Here is an 18,037-nt window from a genome sequence, read left to right as displayed (position 1 = left end):
CCGGAGAATATGGCGGCTCTGCCTGGGCCCCGCCCCTCTTCCCCTGAAAAGTTTCCGCGGGTTTTCAGAGATGGGGGTATGCACCCTTCCCCCGAGAGCACATCAACCTTGCTGTTTTATGGAGGGCCCAGGTTGTTCTGTCCTGTACACCCACAGCCCCAGCGCCCAGCCCCTTGCAGTCCCCCGGAGCTGCCTCCGTGCAGCCGCCCCCGTCCTCCGCCCGGCTTGTGCAGCCTGGCCCTGCCCGCCACTGCCGGCCCGCGTCTCAGGCTGGGTGTCGGGGGGACGCTCTGTGCCCGTTTAACTTAGTTCTGTCAGACAAGGGCTGCTCTGTACAGTTCCGAGCCTTGGAGGCTCCCCCTCCGTCCCGCTGGCCTCTCAATTGGAGAGGGGAGACCCAGCGAGCGAGCGCCAGTCCTCCTTTGCTGCTCCCTCCCTGCGGGACCCGTCCCGCGCTGCTTTGCCTTTTGTTCTTTCTTTTTTCCTTTTCTCCTACCAGATTTTTGGCGTCTTTATCTTTTGAAGAGGGCGATGATCTGTCGGAGTTCCGCAGGTGCTCTGGTTGGCCGAGTGGGTCTGTAGATGTGGGTCTTGGTGTATTTGTGGGAGAGGGTGACTTACAAGCGTCCTTCTACTCCGCCATCTTGCCCGGAAGTCCGAGTGTTGTTTTTTTTAACACAGTGGGACAGTCTGTTTTTTAATTGGTATTATCAGACTATTTACATTTACATTTAATGTGGTTGTAGATGTGGTTAGGTTTAAGTCTGTCATCTTATTACCTGTTTTCTATTTGTCCCATCTATTCTTCCCTTTTTCTCCTTTCTTTCTGCCTTCTTTTAGGATTAATTCCATTTTACCTCCTTTGTTGGCTTTTTAGGTATAACTCTGGGAGTTTTGTTAATTTAGTGGTTTCTTTGAAGTCTATAATTACATATGTAAACTTACCAGTTTACTTTCCAGTGGTATGTGGTAACTTCATGTACAGTATAAGAATCTTCCAGTTGTATGCTTTCATTTCTTGAACATTGTTTTCATACATTTTACTTATATGTTATAAACTCCATTATTTTTGTTTAAATTACTATATTTAAAAAGCTGCAAATCACAACAAAAATCTTGTATATTTATACATGTAGTTATCATTTCCAGTGTAAATCCATATTTTTGTCTATTATTTTTATTTTGCTTGAAGAAAATGACTTCTGCTTTCTTTAGCATTTCTTGCAGTGTGAGTTTGCTGGTGATGAATTCTTTCAAATTTTATATTATTGAAAAATTGTTTACTTCACCTCCATATTTGAAAGACACTTTTGCTGGATATATAATTCTAGGTTGACAGTTTCTTTTTCTTCAGTACTTAAACATATTGTTCCACTATTTTCATATTTGCAGTATTTCCAATGAGAAGTCTGCCATCACCATGATATTTATTTCTCTGTACTTAATGTATTTTCCTTCACATCCCTGGCTGTGTTTAAGATTTCCTCTTTATCACTTATTTAGGGCAATTTGATAATATGTGCTATGGTGTAGTTTTCTTTTTTCTTTTTTGCTTGGAGTTAATTAAAATAGTTAGAGCTATAGGTATATAGTTTTTATTATTTGGGAAGTTTCTGTTATTTCTTCACAGATTTTTTTTCTGTCCCTCCCTGAAGGACAGAGGTTGAGCTAAGCAATGGCTTGGGTAGAAATCTACCATTATTTTGTCTGACCCTTTAGTTCTGACCTTCTGGAATTAAATATTTTATAATTGGCAGATAACTCACCAATATTACCAATTTCCAGTGCTCTTTGCACTTCCTTTCTTGTTATGAGATTTTGTGTACGTTTTGGTAAGTAGATGAAGAGTAGATGAATTAAGTGTTGCTGTCTGACTTACATTTTAATGTTTGGTCATAACTTAGAAGTACATTTCTGTATTTTTTCCTGTGCTCTGATGATGTTTCAATTAAACTTCCAGTTGTTACTTTTGAACCTTAATAACTCATCTTATGTAGAGCTAAATTTAGGCTAGACTAGATAAAGTTGGAGTAGATCTGCTCTCCATTGTATTCTGATACTATGAAATATGGTTTGCTTTTCTCTAATTTAAAATACCTGATTAAATCCCTTAAGTATCTATGCCTTTCAAGTTGTGTTAATAAAATTAAACAAAGTTCCAGTAAACATTATCCTATAAGCAATATGAATGGAGTATCAATTATTAAGGAATGGGACTTACTAATATGGATGTGATGATTTCTCATTAACACTAACAACTTCAGAGCTGTTTTTACATTAGATTCAAATAGTAATTTAGCTGCTTACTAAATGATTACATGCAGAGTGTTATGTAATCTGTTCACTAGGAGTTGGTAAATGTTGCCAAGTACTAATGATTCATTTCCTTAATAACATGAGGGAGTGTGAGGCCATAAGTTTCAGTTAAGGAGGTTCTGTCAGGATTGGACTTGGCACTGGTACGGAGGCAGCACAGTGAGGTGGGAAGAACACAAGCATGTCTGCAGATCTAGATGTGGATTGTGGTAGGAACCATGGGGAACATCGCCTCTCTGAAAGCTCAGCTTTCTTTCTGTAAAATGCTCTAACTTATATTGTAGGGCTATAATGATAATAATTATTATAATAAATAAATAATAGCTTACACGTGTATATAGTACCTCCTTTTATTATTGTTAGGGGTTGAGCTAGAATGTATCTTGGCAGTGCTTTCTGATGTGTCTAAGATTGTTTTTTTTTCTCAAGAAAACACTACTTTGTAGGGAGGGACTGGGGAAAAAAATTAATGAGTATAGTCTTTGTTGCAAAATTTTTGAGGGGAAAAGGAGGCAGCCTTATATTATGGTTGATTTTTAAACTTTCTATTACTTGTTTCGGTGATAAAGAAATCCTAAGGAAAAACTTAGAAATAAAAGTCCTAACCAATAGTTTTGTATAAATATAGTATGGAAACTGAGAACATCTTGTTTTGTTGTTAAATGTGTCTTAAACAAGGGAACAGAGTTTTCACAAATAGTATCAGAATAAGAAATGGACTTGATTTTCTTTTTGGATCCAATGGCTACATATTTCTTTAACATAAGAAAAGTCAGTGGACCCAGGTTAGGTAATTTGTGTTCAGAAATTAATAGAGGATGGTGGAGATAATCTGTAATCAGAATGTAGGAGAATTGGTTTCAGATAGTCTTTTTTTTTTTTTTAAACCAGATTAACAACAAAACCCAACAACAAGAGCTAGATGAGAGTGACTGCAGTCTGGGATAGAGGGTGCAAGTAGAATGACTCAGAAAAAAATATTGGTTTGAAAGGTAATAAATGAGAAATCTATTTTTCGGAGGAGGCCCCTAATCTTTGTTGCTAAGAGTGTCAATTTTTGCTTTGGTGCTAAAAGCAATAGTCTATACAGTAGTAACACTATTTTGCACACTAATTTTTTTGTGTCTAGTAGGCATTGAATTCTTTCTTTTAATGAATATTCATTGGATACCTATTATGAGTTAGGAACTAAAGATACCACAGTATATAGACAGACAAAAATCTGTGCCCTGATGGAGCTTGTTACAGTAAGGGAAGGTAGATAATAAACAAATTAAGAAAGTATTTACTATGATGAAAGATAACAAATTATATGGGGGAAGGTGAAGCAGAAGAGGGGAATAGGGTTTGTGTGTTGGCCAGGGGTACTCACCGAGAAGGTCATATTTGAGCAAACACCTGAGAGGTCTGTGAGTTAGTCGTGGTGAGTGTCTAGAGTAGGAGTAGTCTATGGATCAGCAATAGAAAGACTTTGCATGGGCTTTTGAGTGGCTTCTTCTATTTAAAGAACAGCAAGAAGGCCAGTGTTCTTGGAACACTTAGTAAAGGGAGAGGAAGAGATGTCAGAGATTGTGGGGTCCAGATCATAAAGGCCTTTTAAACAGGAAGCCAAGGCAGGGCTTTGAGAGAGAGCTGATATGATCTGACCTATTGATAAGGGTTTGCTGTGGCTTCCATACCGCAAGTGGAATGTAAGGGGCTAGAGAGGAAACACGAAGGCCAATAATCCTTTCAGTGGAACTAAGTTAGCGGATTGCTCACTTGCTTCCTTATCTGTACTGTGGCAGGGAGAAGTTTAGTAGTGAATACCCATTAAACCTCTGAGATTGGAAGGGTTGGCTTCCTCGAGGGAAATGCAGTTTCCTTTTGGCAGGTAAGGAAATATTCCTAGGTGATGCAGATGTGTCCTTTCTCCTATTAGTGGTGACTTGGTGACAGGAAAGTGAACTTGCTGGCTCGGGCCCACCTGGATGCTTCAGATCTATTTCTGGAATGCAGGTTGTATGTGGTACGTGTGGAGCTTCTTCCTTTTATTCTGACTTGAAAGTTCCTAATTGGGTTGAGTTCAGATTCTGTGTCATGGTACTGTTTTGCTGAGAGAAGCTAATAAAGAAGGAACCTATGTATTCTTATGTGTAGGACAAATGGAGTATAGTAATTAGGCAGGATTGTCCCTTCACAGGAAAAAGGCCTTAAGCAGCTCAGGCAAACACCAAACAAAAACCTGGCCTATGCATACAGATGGAGATACCTGGTGAAATCCTAGAAAATGTGTTCACATTTTATTCTCCAGCAGTGATATTCTTTTCACAAAGCATTCCACACTGTGATAGCTGTATCATTAGCCTGATAATCTCAAGTTAATTCTCTATTGCTTCTTACATGGTTTGCTGTGTAGTATTGGTTTAAAGCAGAGGGCTGAAAAGCTTAAAGAAATTGGTCTAAGAAATTGCAGGTTTAGGTGGTGGGAAATGAAAATAGACTACCTTTAGAAAAGAAGTGTAGTTAAATCCAAATGGAGCAAATGTCTTTGGATAAATGGGTGTTTGCATTTGTTTAGTAGATGGTGAGTAATTTCCATGTGTCCCACACTGTGTTAAGTGTGAGGGGTGGGCGACACAGAGCCTGCCCCAGAGATGCTAATGTCTGTCTCTCCGTTTTGATATACTATAGCTTCTTTAATCATTCTGCACTATTGAGCATTTTGTTGGTGTATTATTTATCATAATACTAGTCATTGTAATAAGTGAAACACAAAATTTCGGTGGCTTATTACAATAAAACTTAATTTTTTGCTCACGTGAAGGTCCAGTGCAAATGTTCACGGTTTCTAGGTGGTTTTCTTCCATGTGGTAATTCGGGAACCCAGGCTCTTTCCATCTGAGGCTCTGTCATCCCCTAAAGTCTGAGAGTATTCTGCATTTAATCAGCAGACAGAGAAAGAAAGAGTGGAGAAGAATATATAGATTCTGCACGGGCAGCCAGGTGTCAGCTGTAACACTTTTCTGAGGAGAGAAGGCACTCATCTTTAGTGAATAGGTAGCTGATCTTGCTACGTATGATTTCCTATTTTTGTCAGTTGCCGATAGCAGTACTTTTGAATAGCTTTGAACAAATGATTTTCTTTTCTATTTGAGGTTAATTTATTTGGGATATATTTCTAGAAGTGAGAGTACTGGATGTAAGTTTTAATTATAAAATAACAGTGAAGTATGTTTTATTTAATAAATGCATTAAAATTCTAATCTATATACTGGTAAAATTATTGGATATGAAGCAACTCTAATTCATTATTAGGCTTGACTGGAGGATATTTTTGCTATCCTGTGTTCAGAATAATGAATGCTATAAGAACACCAAATATATTTATATTGTTATATTTAGCTAAGGGAAACTCTGTTGTTATTATATTTTATTCTACACAAAACATGTGTTAACTAATTTAACAAAACAGATACATGTACTATTAGACTAATTACTCGGACAATACATGTGATTTGAAAGAAAATTAAAACATATGTCTAATAGTAGTCACATTCTTTTATTTATTAATAGATAGGGGAAAAAAAAAGATGATTTCAAGCTTCTTAGTTTAGAAAAAATTCACCCCAAAGCAGGGCATGCTCTTTCTGTACACACATTGGAAGTTGCTACTTTTAAAAGGTAATCATTTTTATAACTTTAGATGAAACAAGATATGTAAGTGAAATTAAGCAGGTCCTATCTATCTATCGATCTATCTATCTATCTATCTATCTATCTATCTATCTATCTATCTATATATTTTTTTTAAGGATCTCCAGCACAATTGAACTAAGACTGGTGCTGGATATATTTTGTGTGAACTAAAATAATAAAACAAAAAAGTTCATCACTCTACAGTGAAAACTAATAGGTTTACATAAGAAACAATGGTGTAGAAAAAATTGCTACCATATTTTTTCTTGGAAAAATCCCCTAAACATCCCAAATATCTAAGGAACTCATTCCAATTTGTACAGTTCTTTCCCTACCTTCAGCTGTATGCTGCATCAACTGCAAGTGAAAAGTAAATGGGAAAATGTTCTCATTTGCTATTTACAAAATGTTACTGTTGAATTAGAAAACCCCAAAGTTAGTAGGACCCAGAGAACCCAGAGACACTCTGGACTTACTAGGGATGTGGTAGAGCCGTACTTTCTGAAGATGTTCCCACCACCCAGTCAAGTGCCTGGTTCGCATTGTTTTACCTGTGAACTGTTAGACCTCAGTCCTGTCTGCCTGTGGTGTCTGCAGGGTTCCTGACGGCTGTCACAAGGCATTCAAGAATCCATCATTGCTGCTTTCTGCATGATCTGACATGGTGCATGTTGTAGTTGAGCCCTGCTACGCTCCTCTCTCTGTGCCCAGGCTTGCTGCCCGTCTGTGGAGATTGCCTGGTCTGGGACCACCACTCCACTTAGGTCTTTGTCTGTGGCTTCCTTATACTTACTCATTTATTTTTTTCCCTCAAGTAACTCTTTTTAAAAGTACACTATTTCTCGGCTTCTTGAATACAGTATTCTTTTAAGTTATATTGTCTTTTTGTATATATTATATAGTTTTATTTTGTTTTGTACACTCATTCTTATACATTATTTTTTAGGTCTCACATTTGCTCATACCCAGATTGAATATGATTTTTCCTTGTTCTCACTGCCTACTTGTTTTCTTTAAAACAGTTTTATTTTATTAGTTTCTTTTCAAAATTGAAAAATTAATAGATACATATTGTAAAAAATTAAAGCAGAACAGGAAGCTATACAATGCAAGTGTCAAAGTAAGAACATGGGATTTGAAGTAATCCATACCTGATTGATGCCCAAGTCCACTATTTATTAGCTGCATAAGCCTGAGAAAATTACTTACACTTTCTGAATCTTAGTTTATCAATCTGTAAAATGAGGATTAAAAAAATCCATTTTGTAACATATTGTGAGGATTAATGTTAAAGTAATATAAGAAAGTGTTTCATAAGTGGTAAATTGCTATATGCTAATTATTATTAATTGTCATTAATGGAAAAAATTTTAGCACTTTGTCTTGCCATATTTTGGGGTGCCGAGTGGGGAGATGGTTTCAACTACTTAAGTACTATGTATGTATGTATGTATGTATGTGTATATTTATTTGTTAAATTTTAAGTTATAATGTTTCTGGGAACCATGGAAAGCTTGAACATGTGGTTGGAGAGAAAACCTTGGACTTGGCTGCTAGTTGCCCTCCAAAGAGATGGCACAGATTTGCTTCCCTACTACCAGTCTGTGAGAGCACATTTCTCTTAGACTTGCAAAATTTATTTCCCATCAAGATTTTTGATTTTTTTCCAAAATTATTTATTTAAAATTCTTTTTAAAATTATCATTTATTTAATTATGGCTGAAGTTGAATTTTTTAAAGCATCCGTTATCCATTTTTTCTATGAAATCTTTTACGCACTTGCTCATTTTTCTATTGGAGCTTTGGTCTTTTTATAAGTAGACTTTATTTTCTGTTTTATGGAAATTAAGATTTTACTATATATGTTGCAGATATTTGTTTTCAGTTTGCTATTTTCTTATTATTTTGCTTATATTTTCTATGTTCAATTTTTAAATATTTATATGTAGTTATATTTTTTGATTTTTTTTCCGTTGTGATTTCCAGAATTTTGGTTTTATTTGCTCCAAGATGTTTTCTTCTTGTTTTACAATACAGCTTTTTCTTTTTTTTTTTAAAGCTTTACTCTCCATTTTCCTTGTTTTGATAATCCAGTATAGTTATGTAAGATGTCACCACTGGAGGGAGCCAGGTGGTGGGTGGAGGGGGATCGTCTCTCTGATTTTTGCAACTTGTGAGTCTATAATTATCTCAAAATAAAAATTAGAAAAACAATAAAGTGAAAGATAAAAATCACCCTATTTCAGAATTGCTGCATAGGAAAATTTGGTAGCCCTTAACTGTACTAAGTGCTCAAAGACAGTTTTTACACTTTAACTGCCAGTGTGATCTGTTGGATTTTCTAATAGTGTGATCTGAGATAGTGTGATCAAAACAGAAAAGAGCAACCACTCTGCACCAGGGTAATACGAATAGTAATTTCCTCATTCATATAATGCTTTACAACTTCCAAAGCGCCTTTACATAAATATTGTCATGTAATTCTCTTAACCATCCTGTGGAGATAGGTGTATAGTTTCTGCTGTATATATGGAAACAAACTCACAGAAGTTAAGTGACTTGTGTAAGGTTACATGATTCCCAAGTGATAAAATTGGGACCATCTTCCAGGCTGGTGCTGCTTCTAATAAACCAAGGCAGCCTTTGGACTTCCGTGACTCTCTTTCAGAGCAGAAGAGGACTCTACCTCTAGTGCAAGGCATAGCTGGCTGGCCTGATAGCAGCTGTGTGAGTTTTGCTGAGCGGAGAGCCTGTTGGAAGTGGAGAGTGTGGGGGAAGTGGTTGTTGATGGTTCAAAGGGGAAGATGAACATGGTCAAAGGGGCACAATTGCTATACTCATATAGCTGCCATTATTAATGTTAATAAACTACTAAAAATAATTGGAATATTAAATGTGTCTCAATATCATGCTTAACTTTTAGCTTATATTATTTTATGTATGCTATATAATTCATTTTAATTTTCATTTTGTAGTTGAGGAATACCAAGCTTAGAAATATTAAGTAATATGCCCAAAATCATGGCTGGAGAATGTCTCAACTCAGATTGGAACCCTGGGCTACCTGATTCTAATTAGTCTGGGGAGCAGAGAATGAGTGAAGTAGGATTAAGTAAATGTACACATCCTTTTGTTGCTTCCTTTCCAGGAAACTCAGCTACTCCGTTTTTAGTAATTTGCATGTGCTACATGGTGATATAAAGACACTTTTCTTGGTGGTTATCACCTTCTCTCCAGTAAGACACAAAGCTACTAGTACTGTGTCAGTTTTTCTCTTTTCTTTCTTTGCCTTCCTTCCCTCTCTAGGGTCTGGCAGCAGGCCGTGCACATAGTAAACACTGCTGTGGATTGCCTTTGGGCTTACATACTTAGAACCGGGACAATAGGTGATCTAATGCTGGAACGTATTTTAGAAAGCCTTGTTTCCTTACCCGCAGCCTCCTGTCCTTCCCGTTTTTATAGATGGTGATCATACTTGAATGGAATCAGAGATCAGATTGGAGAGATTCCAAGCCTGCCGTTCCATAGTTCAGTGATCTCTCCCTATGTAAGAATTGTAAGTCCTTGGAGGGTAGGGACTCCTGTAAAATAATTCACTCAGATTCAACAGGCATTTGCTGATAAGCATTACTATGTACTCAACACAGTGCTAGTAAGCTCTTTATATCTGTAATCCTTGCAGCAGTCCTGCAAGGTGGAGGTGCTATTTTCATTTTGCACAGGAGGAACGTCTGAGTTCAATTGAGTGTCCCAAGGTTACATCCCTTGTCACTGAGAAGCACATGATTTTAACTCAGAGCTCTCTGGTCTTAAATATATCTCCCTTCATAGAGCTGGTGGGTGAACTGATAGATGCACAGGTATACTTTTGCATACATTTTGATATTTGGGGATTTTACTTTTCTGAAACTTGATTATCTGTGCTGCACAAACATTGATGGAGGACATTCTTCTCAGGATTTTTTTTTCCAGCTACCTAGCTGATTGTCCATTAATGTTTGAGCAGTTTTCCTACCTCTTTGAATATCCGTTTACTATTGCCATGGATAAGGGGTTCCCAGTGGATGAAGCTCACTACACATTGTTTGTTTCCTCCTACTTGTCTAGCCAGTCCTTTTTAGTCTTATTTTCAAACTTTTTTCTCACTGGATCCCTTCAAAGCAGGCACTTCTCAGAGTTTTGTATGGACCTTATTCTCTTCTCACTCTGCATACTCCCCCCACCTTCCCCAGCAATGCCATTCATTTCAGTTACCACCTGTAAGTGACAGTTTTCCAAACTACACCTCCAGACCCATCTGTCCCCAGAGCGTTAGTATGTATAACGACTTATTATGGATCTTTGTTGGGGTGCTCCATAGGCATTTCAAATAAAACATGTATTTCCCTACTTCTGTGCTTGTATCATTCTTAAATCCTTCTTTCACCTCCCTCCTACATCCAGTAAATCACCACATCCTGTTGGTTCTGCTCCCAAATATTTTTTCAGAATGAGTTCCCTTTTCTTTCTTTCTCTCTCTCTCACTCTACTGCTGATCCCCAGGTAAAGCTGCTACTATCTCTTGGACTAATTTTTCATGTCTCTAGACTGTTTCCTCTTTCAGTCCATCCATGCTACCAATAGAACATACTTTCAAAAATATGATTATGCCCCTCTCCTGCTTATTAAAAACTATGCAGTAGCTTTGCATTGTTTTCAACGTAAAGACCCAAGGTAAACTTCTAAATATAACCCATGAGGCTAATAGTGTCCAGCCTACTGTCTCACTCTCTTACCTTTATCTCTTCCCTCTTCCTCCAAACTAACTACTAATATTTTCTGACCTTGTGACCAGTCTGGGTATGGTCCCTTTTCTATGTCCTTCTTAAAAAAATGGCATTTATTACACAGAATTGCAGTGTTCCTGTGACAGCATCCACCCCACCCCAACCAGGCTGTGAGATGCCCGGGTCCAGAGACTACCTTCTTCACCACCTTACTGCCAACTGAACACAGTGACTGGCACACTGTGCATGGCTAACAATTACTGAAGCTCCTTTTAATAGCCCTGAGCCTAATACCTTATAAAACCAGGCATATGGCCATTTGCTTCTATTTGGAAGCTGTAATGGAAAGAAGATTCAGTCATGTAGAAAATAAGAAAAACTTTCTCCTTAACAGTAATTGTCTCCTATTTCTTATGTTCCCTTAGTGAAATATTGGTGGTATGATAAAAGTAATTATTATATCACATAAAGTGCAACATCTATCTCACTTTTTTCCATACTTTAATCTTGAGATTTCTTGCAGATCAGTCTGAATTTTGTATTAAAGAGAATTCAGACGATCAAGAACAAGTGACTTATTTAATCTGAAGAGACAGTTTTCAAAGAAACGATGTTATAAATTTAGCAAGAAGTAAAGCATCAGATTACTTATCACTTTAGTTTAACTGATTAAAATATGCCCAGAGCATGGCTTCTCAATATAAGAGTCAAATATCATAGGAAGAGTTTGCAGAGTGTTCATGAGAATCTGACTAGAAATTCAGATCACCTTTTCAAATAGAAAAATGCACAGTGCTGCTGTGGGGTGGGGGATGAGAGCCACTGTCCACATACAGGTGAGGTGAGGGTCTGTTTATTGACAGTGAGAGAATGTAGTGCAAAGGTTAATAATGTTCTTTTTCCCCAGGGAGAAACCTCATAAATGAATGATGACTCAGTTTTCTATTTTTTTTTTAATCTATCTCAGGCATCAGTGAAAGGACAGTTGCGAAGAAGGCACAGAATATTAATTAATCTGGAATGCAGATTAAGAAAGCCCGGGAAAATATAATCCAGTTTCAAACATAGCTGGATTGTGAAGTAGTTGTAAGATCTGCTGCAGCATTCTTAAAATGCTTTTAAAATAGAAATAAATATATTTGTGTTCAATTTCCACGTAAATGTGAAGAACCTCCTTTTTGGCTACAGTGAGGTACATTGAGAATTGTGATGCATCAGTAAATCCCAGAGCTTTTAGGAGAATGAAGTAGCATGATAAATAAATAAAGGGAATGAGGGAATGGGGCCACTGACAAGGGAAACCCTTGCTTGTATAGCAACTGGTACCTTTTCTTGAGCCAAATGTAAAGGTGTGGGTAGAGTACGCTGATGAATGGAGAACAGAGTAGGAAATGAGATGGAGTATGAGAAGGTGCCTTGGTCACTGAGGGAGATCTGAGTAGGCTCCAGGTTCTGCCTTCTCTCCCTTCCTCCCTTTCTCACTTTCCTTCTTGACTGACCCGCTTATATGTGGAGTGTGCATATACTAATGTAGGACCTTTGCTATCTCCCAAGCACTTACAATCAGAAACGAAAGAATTTCAAAACCCTTTCCCATACTCAGGTAAACTTTGAAAGGCTTGTGAGGATATGTCAGTGTTGTGATGCCAGTTTGACAGATGAAGAGAAGGGCTCAGGGAGGCTACCCTGACCTGCCAAAGTTACTTAGTGGTTTATGTCAGAGTAGGGAGTGCAGCCAAAGTCTCCTACCCTCCAGTTTTGTGAAGCAACACTTCTGGAACATGTGGCCATTACACAGTGATGTGCGCAGGGACTGGCATTGTCCTTCAGACACCCAGGATCCCAGCCAGGGCTTTAGACAGCTCTTGGTCAGAAAACTGGGAGATGGTCTAAACAATTTGTTTGCCTTTATTTTCTAATATTATGAGAGAGGTTTTGTTGTTCTACCCAAGGAGGCTGTTTTCCATTATAAATGGTGTTGCTCACAATAAATCTAAAAGCTTCATTAAGCTAAAAAAAAATAGAAGGAAACAGAATAGCTAACATTTCACAGAAGCAGTTGTGGAGAATACATTAAAGTTAATGAGTATTAGGCTACTTAAATTATTTACAAGACTTCAGAATTTTAAATATTTGTCTGGAAATCTAAGCTGGTCCTGTCTACGTTTTCATCCTGGACTGTAGGGTGGTTGACCATTTTCTCAGGGTTTGGAGGGAGGTCTCTAAATAGTCTGAGCTTAGGTAAAACAAATGGGCTCTAGAACAATGCCAGATAACTCCATGGGGGTCCACATCCCCACCCCTTTTCCCTTAAAAGTCACCAAGTCTGGACCAGCCCGAACTCATTCTGAGGACTGAGACTTCATCTCCTGTAGGTATTTTTCTCTTCTAAAAGAATTCAGCGGAGGAGGCAATGCTGAAGTCAAAAGAATGATTATTTAATCTGGGGTCGTAGGCAGTGTTGTGCCTCGATTTATAATCCATCTTCCTGCCTAGAAGTGAATGCCATGCAGTTGCCCTTTTCCCGTCTATCTGATTTGCTTTGGAAGGAACTGTCACACTTGTCTCTCCTGTCTGGGTCAGGCAGACCCAGCTAAGATCACACTTCAAGAGTCTTCCTGTTTTGACACAACATTGTAAAATGACTGTAACTTAATAAAAAAATGTTTAAGAAAGTCTTCCTGAAGAATAAGGTGTAAAGGAAAAGGGCTTATCACGAGACTGTCCTTGTTCCGTTTATGTTAATAAGTCACTGTGTGGCTTTAAGGAAGTCTAGTCTTGCTTCTGGACACAAGTTTCTACAACTGCAAAACTAGTTTTGGCCCATGGTAGAAAATGATTGTTGAATTAGATTAGCTGTAACGTTTATTCTATCAAGCTCTGGTAGAGAAACACAAGAGTTTATTACGATATTTCAAGCATGTAAAATTGTATCCATGAGGATAATAAACACATAGTGGCCAATATTAAAAATTTGCCATCTTTGCCTTTGACTTTAAAGTAACAAGACATTTAGCATAAAGTTGAAGGCTGCTGGATACACACCCTAATCCCATTCTACATCCTTCCTCCTTTTACTATAATAATCACTGTTTGAATTTTGTGTTTACTATGACCATACATGGTTCATCCTTTTCAACATATGTCTTTAACTATAAATAATACATAGGATTGTTTTTAATGTTTTAGAGCTTTTAATAAATGGCATCATATTGACGTACCATTCTGTAAACTTGCACTTTTGCCCTATATTATATGCTTGCATGTATTTTGATGTTTTATTATTATAGAGCTAGTTCACTTATTTTAACTGCTCTAATACTCCATTGTTTAAATATACCAAATTGATACAGCCCTTTTCTTATTGATGCACGTTTGCCTTGTTTTTACTTTTTCACCACTCCACAGATAACATTCCAATAAACATTTCTTCCGTAAACTTGTCTCCTAGTGCATATAAGTGAGTATTTCTCTAGTGTGTAAACCTGGAAGTGGAAATTAAATCAAGGCCATGAACACCATCAGCTTTTCCAGGTGTTGCCCAGCACTCAAAGCAGTTAAACACTGAAAGTGGCTAGTAGTTAATGAGATTTCTAGTTCCTTCACTTTATTGCCAACACTTGACATTGAATTACTTTAGAAGTTTTGCCAATTTGATGTATTTAAAATTTCTCATTGCTATAATTTACATTTGCCGTATTATTATTGTTGAGGTTGAACACATTCTTGTATTTTTATTAGTGTTTAGATTTCTTGTTCTGAAGCAACTCTGTTTTGTTTGCATTTTCTACCATTTTTTTCCCACTGGGTTGTTTTGCATTTTTAATATTGATTTTATGAGCTCTTTGTATACTTTGGATATATGTTTTCCAGTAGCATGTTTTGGAATCTTCATGTAGTCTGTAACTTCTTTTAATTTCTGTGAAGTGTTTGCTTTTAATTTAATCAAATGGAATTACATCTGATTAATTTAATTGTGGCAGATTGTATTTTACAAAGATAGCCACAGTGGTATCTCCCGTCCGATATGCTATTCTAAACCTTTGCTACTCCCTCATCTAGGGATGGAGTGTATGTCTCTTGCACCTGAAATTGAGAGATTTTGTGACTGTCTTGACAATACAGTTTGGCAGAACTGATGTTATATGACTTCAAAAGCCAAGTCACAAAAAGTGCCATTTACTTTTGCCAGGCTATCTTGGGATGCTCTCTCTTAGAACCCAGCCATCATGCTGTGAAGAGTAGAAGCAGGCGGTGGAGAGGCTCACAAGGTGAAGAATCAGGGCCATGGCCCACAGCCCTAGCTGAGCTCCCAGTTGACAGTCAACACCAGCTTGTTAGCCCTGTGAGTGAGCCATCTTCCAAGTGAGTCATTTATTTTCCCCAACTTTATTGAGGTATACTTGATAAATAGAAATTGTGTATACTTAAGGTACACAACCTGATGTTTGATATGTACATTGTAAAATAAGGACCACAGTCAAGCTAGTTAACTTATCTATCACCCTGAGAGAGTCTTAAGACAGGAAATCCTGTTATTTGCAACATTGTGGATGAACCTGAAGGACATTATATGAAATTAAATAAGCCAGACATAGAAAAACAAATAAAATACTTCATGATCTCACTTTTACTGGAATATGTGGAATTTTTAAAAGTTAAACTCATAAAAGCAGAGAGAAGAATGGTGGTTTCCAGGGCTTGGGGGTAGAGAAAATGATCAAAGGATACAAAATTTCAGTTTTGCAGGATGAATCAGTTCTGGGACTCTAATGTACAGCATGGTGACATAGTTAATAATACTGTATGTACATTTGAAATTTGCCAAGAGAGTTGATGATAAGTGTTCTCACCACATACACACACACACACAAAAATCAAAAGTGGGTCCTTTACCCTCCATCAAGCAGCACAACAAGTAGAGAAGACAAAAACCATCCCCACCGAGCCCTGTAGTACAAAGTACAGATTTGTGAGCATAAAACCATTAAATTTGGAGGGTGATTTATTAAACAGTGATAAATAACTGATATAATACAATGGATTAATCTTATCCTTTGCTGTTTATTTGTGTGTATGTTATTCTCAAAGAAATTCTTTCCTATATGAAGACTATAAAAGTATGGATCTACCTATTCATCTAAAAGTTTTAAAGTTCTGCTGTTATTATTATTATTTTTTGATGTATATATATAGAGAGAGAGAGGGAGGGGGAGTGTGTGTATGTGTGCCAAGTGGAGCTTTAAGTTTTTTCCCATAAACAGTTTTTCTAACACAATTTATTGATGTTTATCTATAGATCTTAATGCTACCTCTCTGTTCTGTATACATTTTAATACACTTGTGAGTCTATTTCTAAGTTTCTTATACTTTTCCTCAGTTTTTTTTTGCTTATTTCCATGCCAGTATCACGTTGTCTCATTTATTGTAGCTTTAGAGTCAGTCTTCACATCTGTAAGGACACATTTCTCTATTTGGTCATTTTACTCACAACTGTCGTGATAGTTTTTGGCCTTTTATTCTTCAATATAAATTTTAATATTAGCGTGTCAATTTCTATAAGATATTTTGTCGATATTATTTATAGATAAATTTGGAGGTGATTGTGTATGACTCTGCCTCTTACAGGTTTTTTTCTTTTTTATATTATAAATGGCAAAAGGATGGACATACAGATCTATAGAATGGACTGCATAGTCCAGGCATATCCACATATATGTAAAAATTACACATTCTAATTGTTGCTGGTATAAAGGAGTGCATTTGTCTATTTCTTTAGGTATGCTTTACATGCAATGAAACAAGCCTGTTTTAAGGGTGCAGTTTGTTGAGCTCTAACAAATGTAATCATGTCTGTAACACACATGTCAGTTAGGATATTACGCAACATCTCAGAGAGTTCCCTCATGTCGCTTTCTAAATAACTCACATCTAAAAGCAGCCACTGTTCAGCTATCACCATAGAGTAGTGTAATATTCTCCTAATCTTCATGTAAAGAAATAATTCAATATGGTTTTTTAAAATCTAGTTTCTTTTGGTCATCATAGCTTCTATGAGATTTATCCATGTTGTTGCAGATAACAATGGATTTTTCCATTTAACTACTTCTCAGTATTGCATGGTATAAAAATAACACATTTTACTCATTCTCTTATTGAGGGACATTTGGATTATTTCCAGTTTTTGATTATTATTTATAAAGTTACTGAGAATATTCTTGTACAAGTGTTTTTCTGAATATATATTTTCATTTCCCATGAGTAAATACATGGAGTGAAATTTTTGGGTCATTGAGTAGATGTTTATTTGACTTTTTAAGAAACTGCCGAACTGTTTTCCAAGATAAGTTTACTATTTTAACTCCCACCAGCAATGCATGAAAATTTCATTTGCTCCACATCCTCACCAATATTTATGTTACTATTTTAATTTTCACCATTCTAGTGAGTGTGTGGTAGTATCTAATTATAATTTTAATTTGTTTTTTTCTTATTACTAGTCATGATGAGTATCTTTTCCTGTGCTTACTCACCATTCATATATCTTGTTTTGTTAAGTCTCTATTCCATTGTTTGCCCACTTTAAACTTTGGGTAGTTTGTCTTCTTGTTCTTGAATTATAGGATCCTTAAAAATATATTCTGGATATCATTTACTGCAATTATTTGCCCTTTTTTTTTGAAAGTGAAAAGGAGTTTTATTCTTTTTTTAAACCATTTTTCTTAATTGAAGTTTTGTCAGTTTACAATGTTCTGCCTATTTCTGGTGTACAGCATAATGTTTCAATCATACATATACATACGTATGTTCCTTTTCATACTATTTTTCATATAGGTTACTACAAGCTATTGAACATAGTTCCCTGTGCTGTAGAGTAGAAACAAGTTTATCTATTTGATATATAGTAGTTAGTACCTGCAAATTTCTTGGATGGTGTCTTTCAAAGATCAGATCTTAAACAGTTTATGAAACCCAATTTATCAGTTTTTCTTTTAAGTCTGAGACTTTGGCATGCAACCTAGGGGATTTTTTTATAGATTGTTTTTTTAAGAGAAGATTTAAATTTACAGTGACATTGAGAGGAAGGTACAGAGACTTCTCATATACCCCTTGCTACCACACATACATAAATTCCTTCTTTATCAACATCCTCTACCAGAGTGGTACATTTGTTACAACTGATGAACCTACATTGAAACATCATAGTCACCCAAAGTCCATAGTTTACATTAGGTTTCACACTTGGTGTTTTATGTTTTATGGGTTTGGACAAATGT

The 18,037-nt window shown here is 36.6% G+C and overlaps 1 protein-coding gene across 2 annotated transcripts in view; it reads left to right on the top strand.

The window, feature by feature from the left end:
• Positions 1-18,037, top strand: part of TDRD15 (tudor domain containing 15) — a 443,928-nt gene that overhangs the window by 71,676 nt on the left and 354,215 nt on the right. The window contains exon 4 of one of the 2 annotated variants that reach the window (XR_012059170.1): positions 14,953-15,125. The gene's annotated coding sequence lies outside the window, so the exon portion shown is untranslated. Of the gene's footprint in view, positions 1-11,727; positions 11,852-14,952; positions 15,126-18,037 lie in introns of those variants that run through there. The other variant, XR_012059168.1, reaches the window with a different exon arrangement.

This window comes from Vicugna pacos, chromosome 15 (assembly GCF_048564905.1).
Source record: "Vicugna pacos chromosome 15, VicPac4, whole genome shotgun sequence".
In the NCBI taxonomy this organism is placed as follows: Eukaryota; Metazoa; Chordata; class Mammalia; order Artiodactyla; family Camelidae; genus Vicugna; species Vicugna pacos.
The sequence above is the reverse complement of the archived record's forward strand: the minus strand, read 5'-3'. Positions and strand labels throughout refer to the sequence as shown.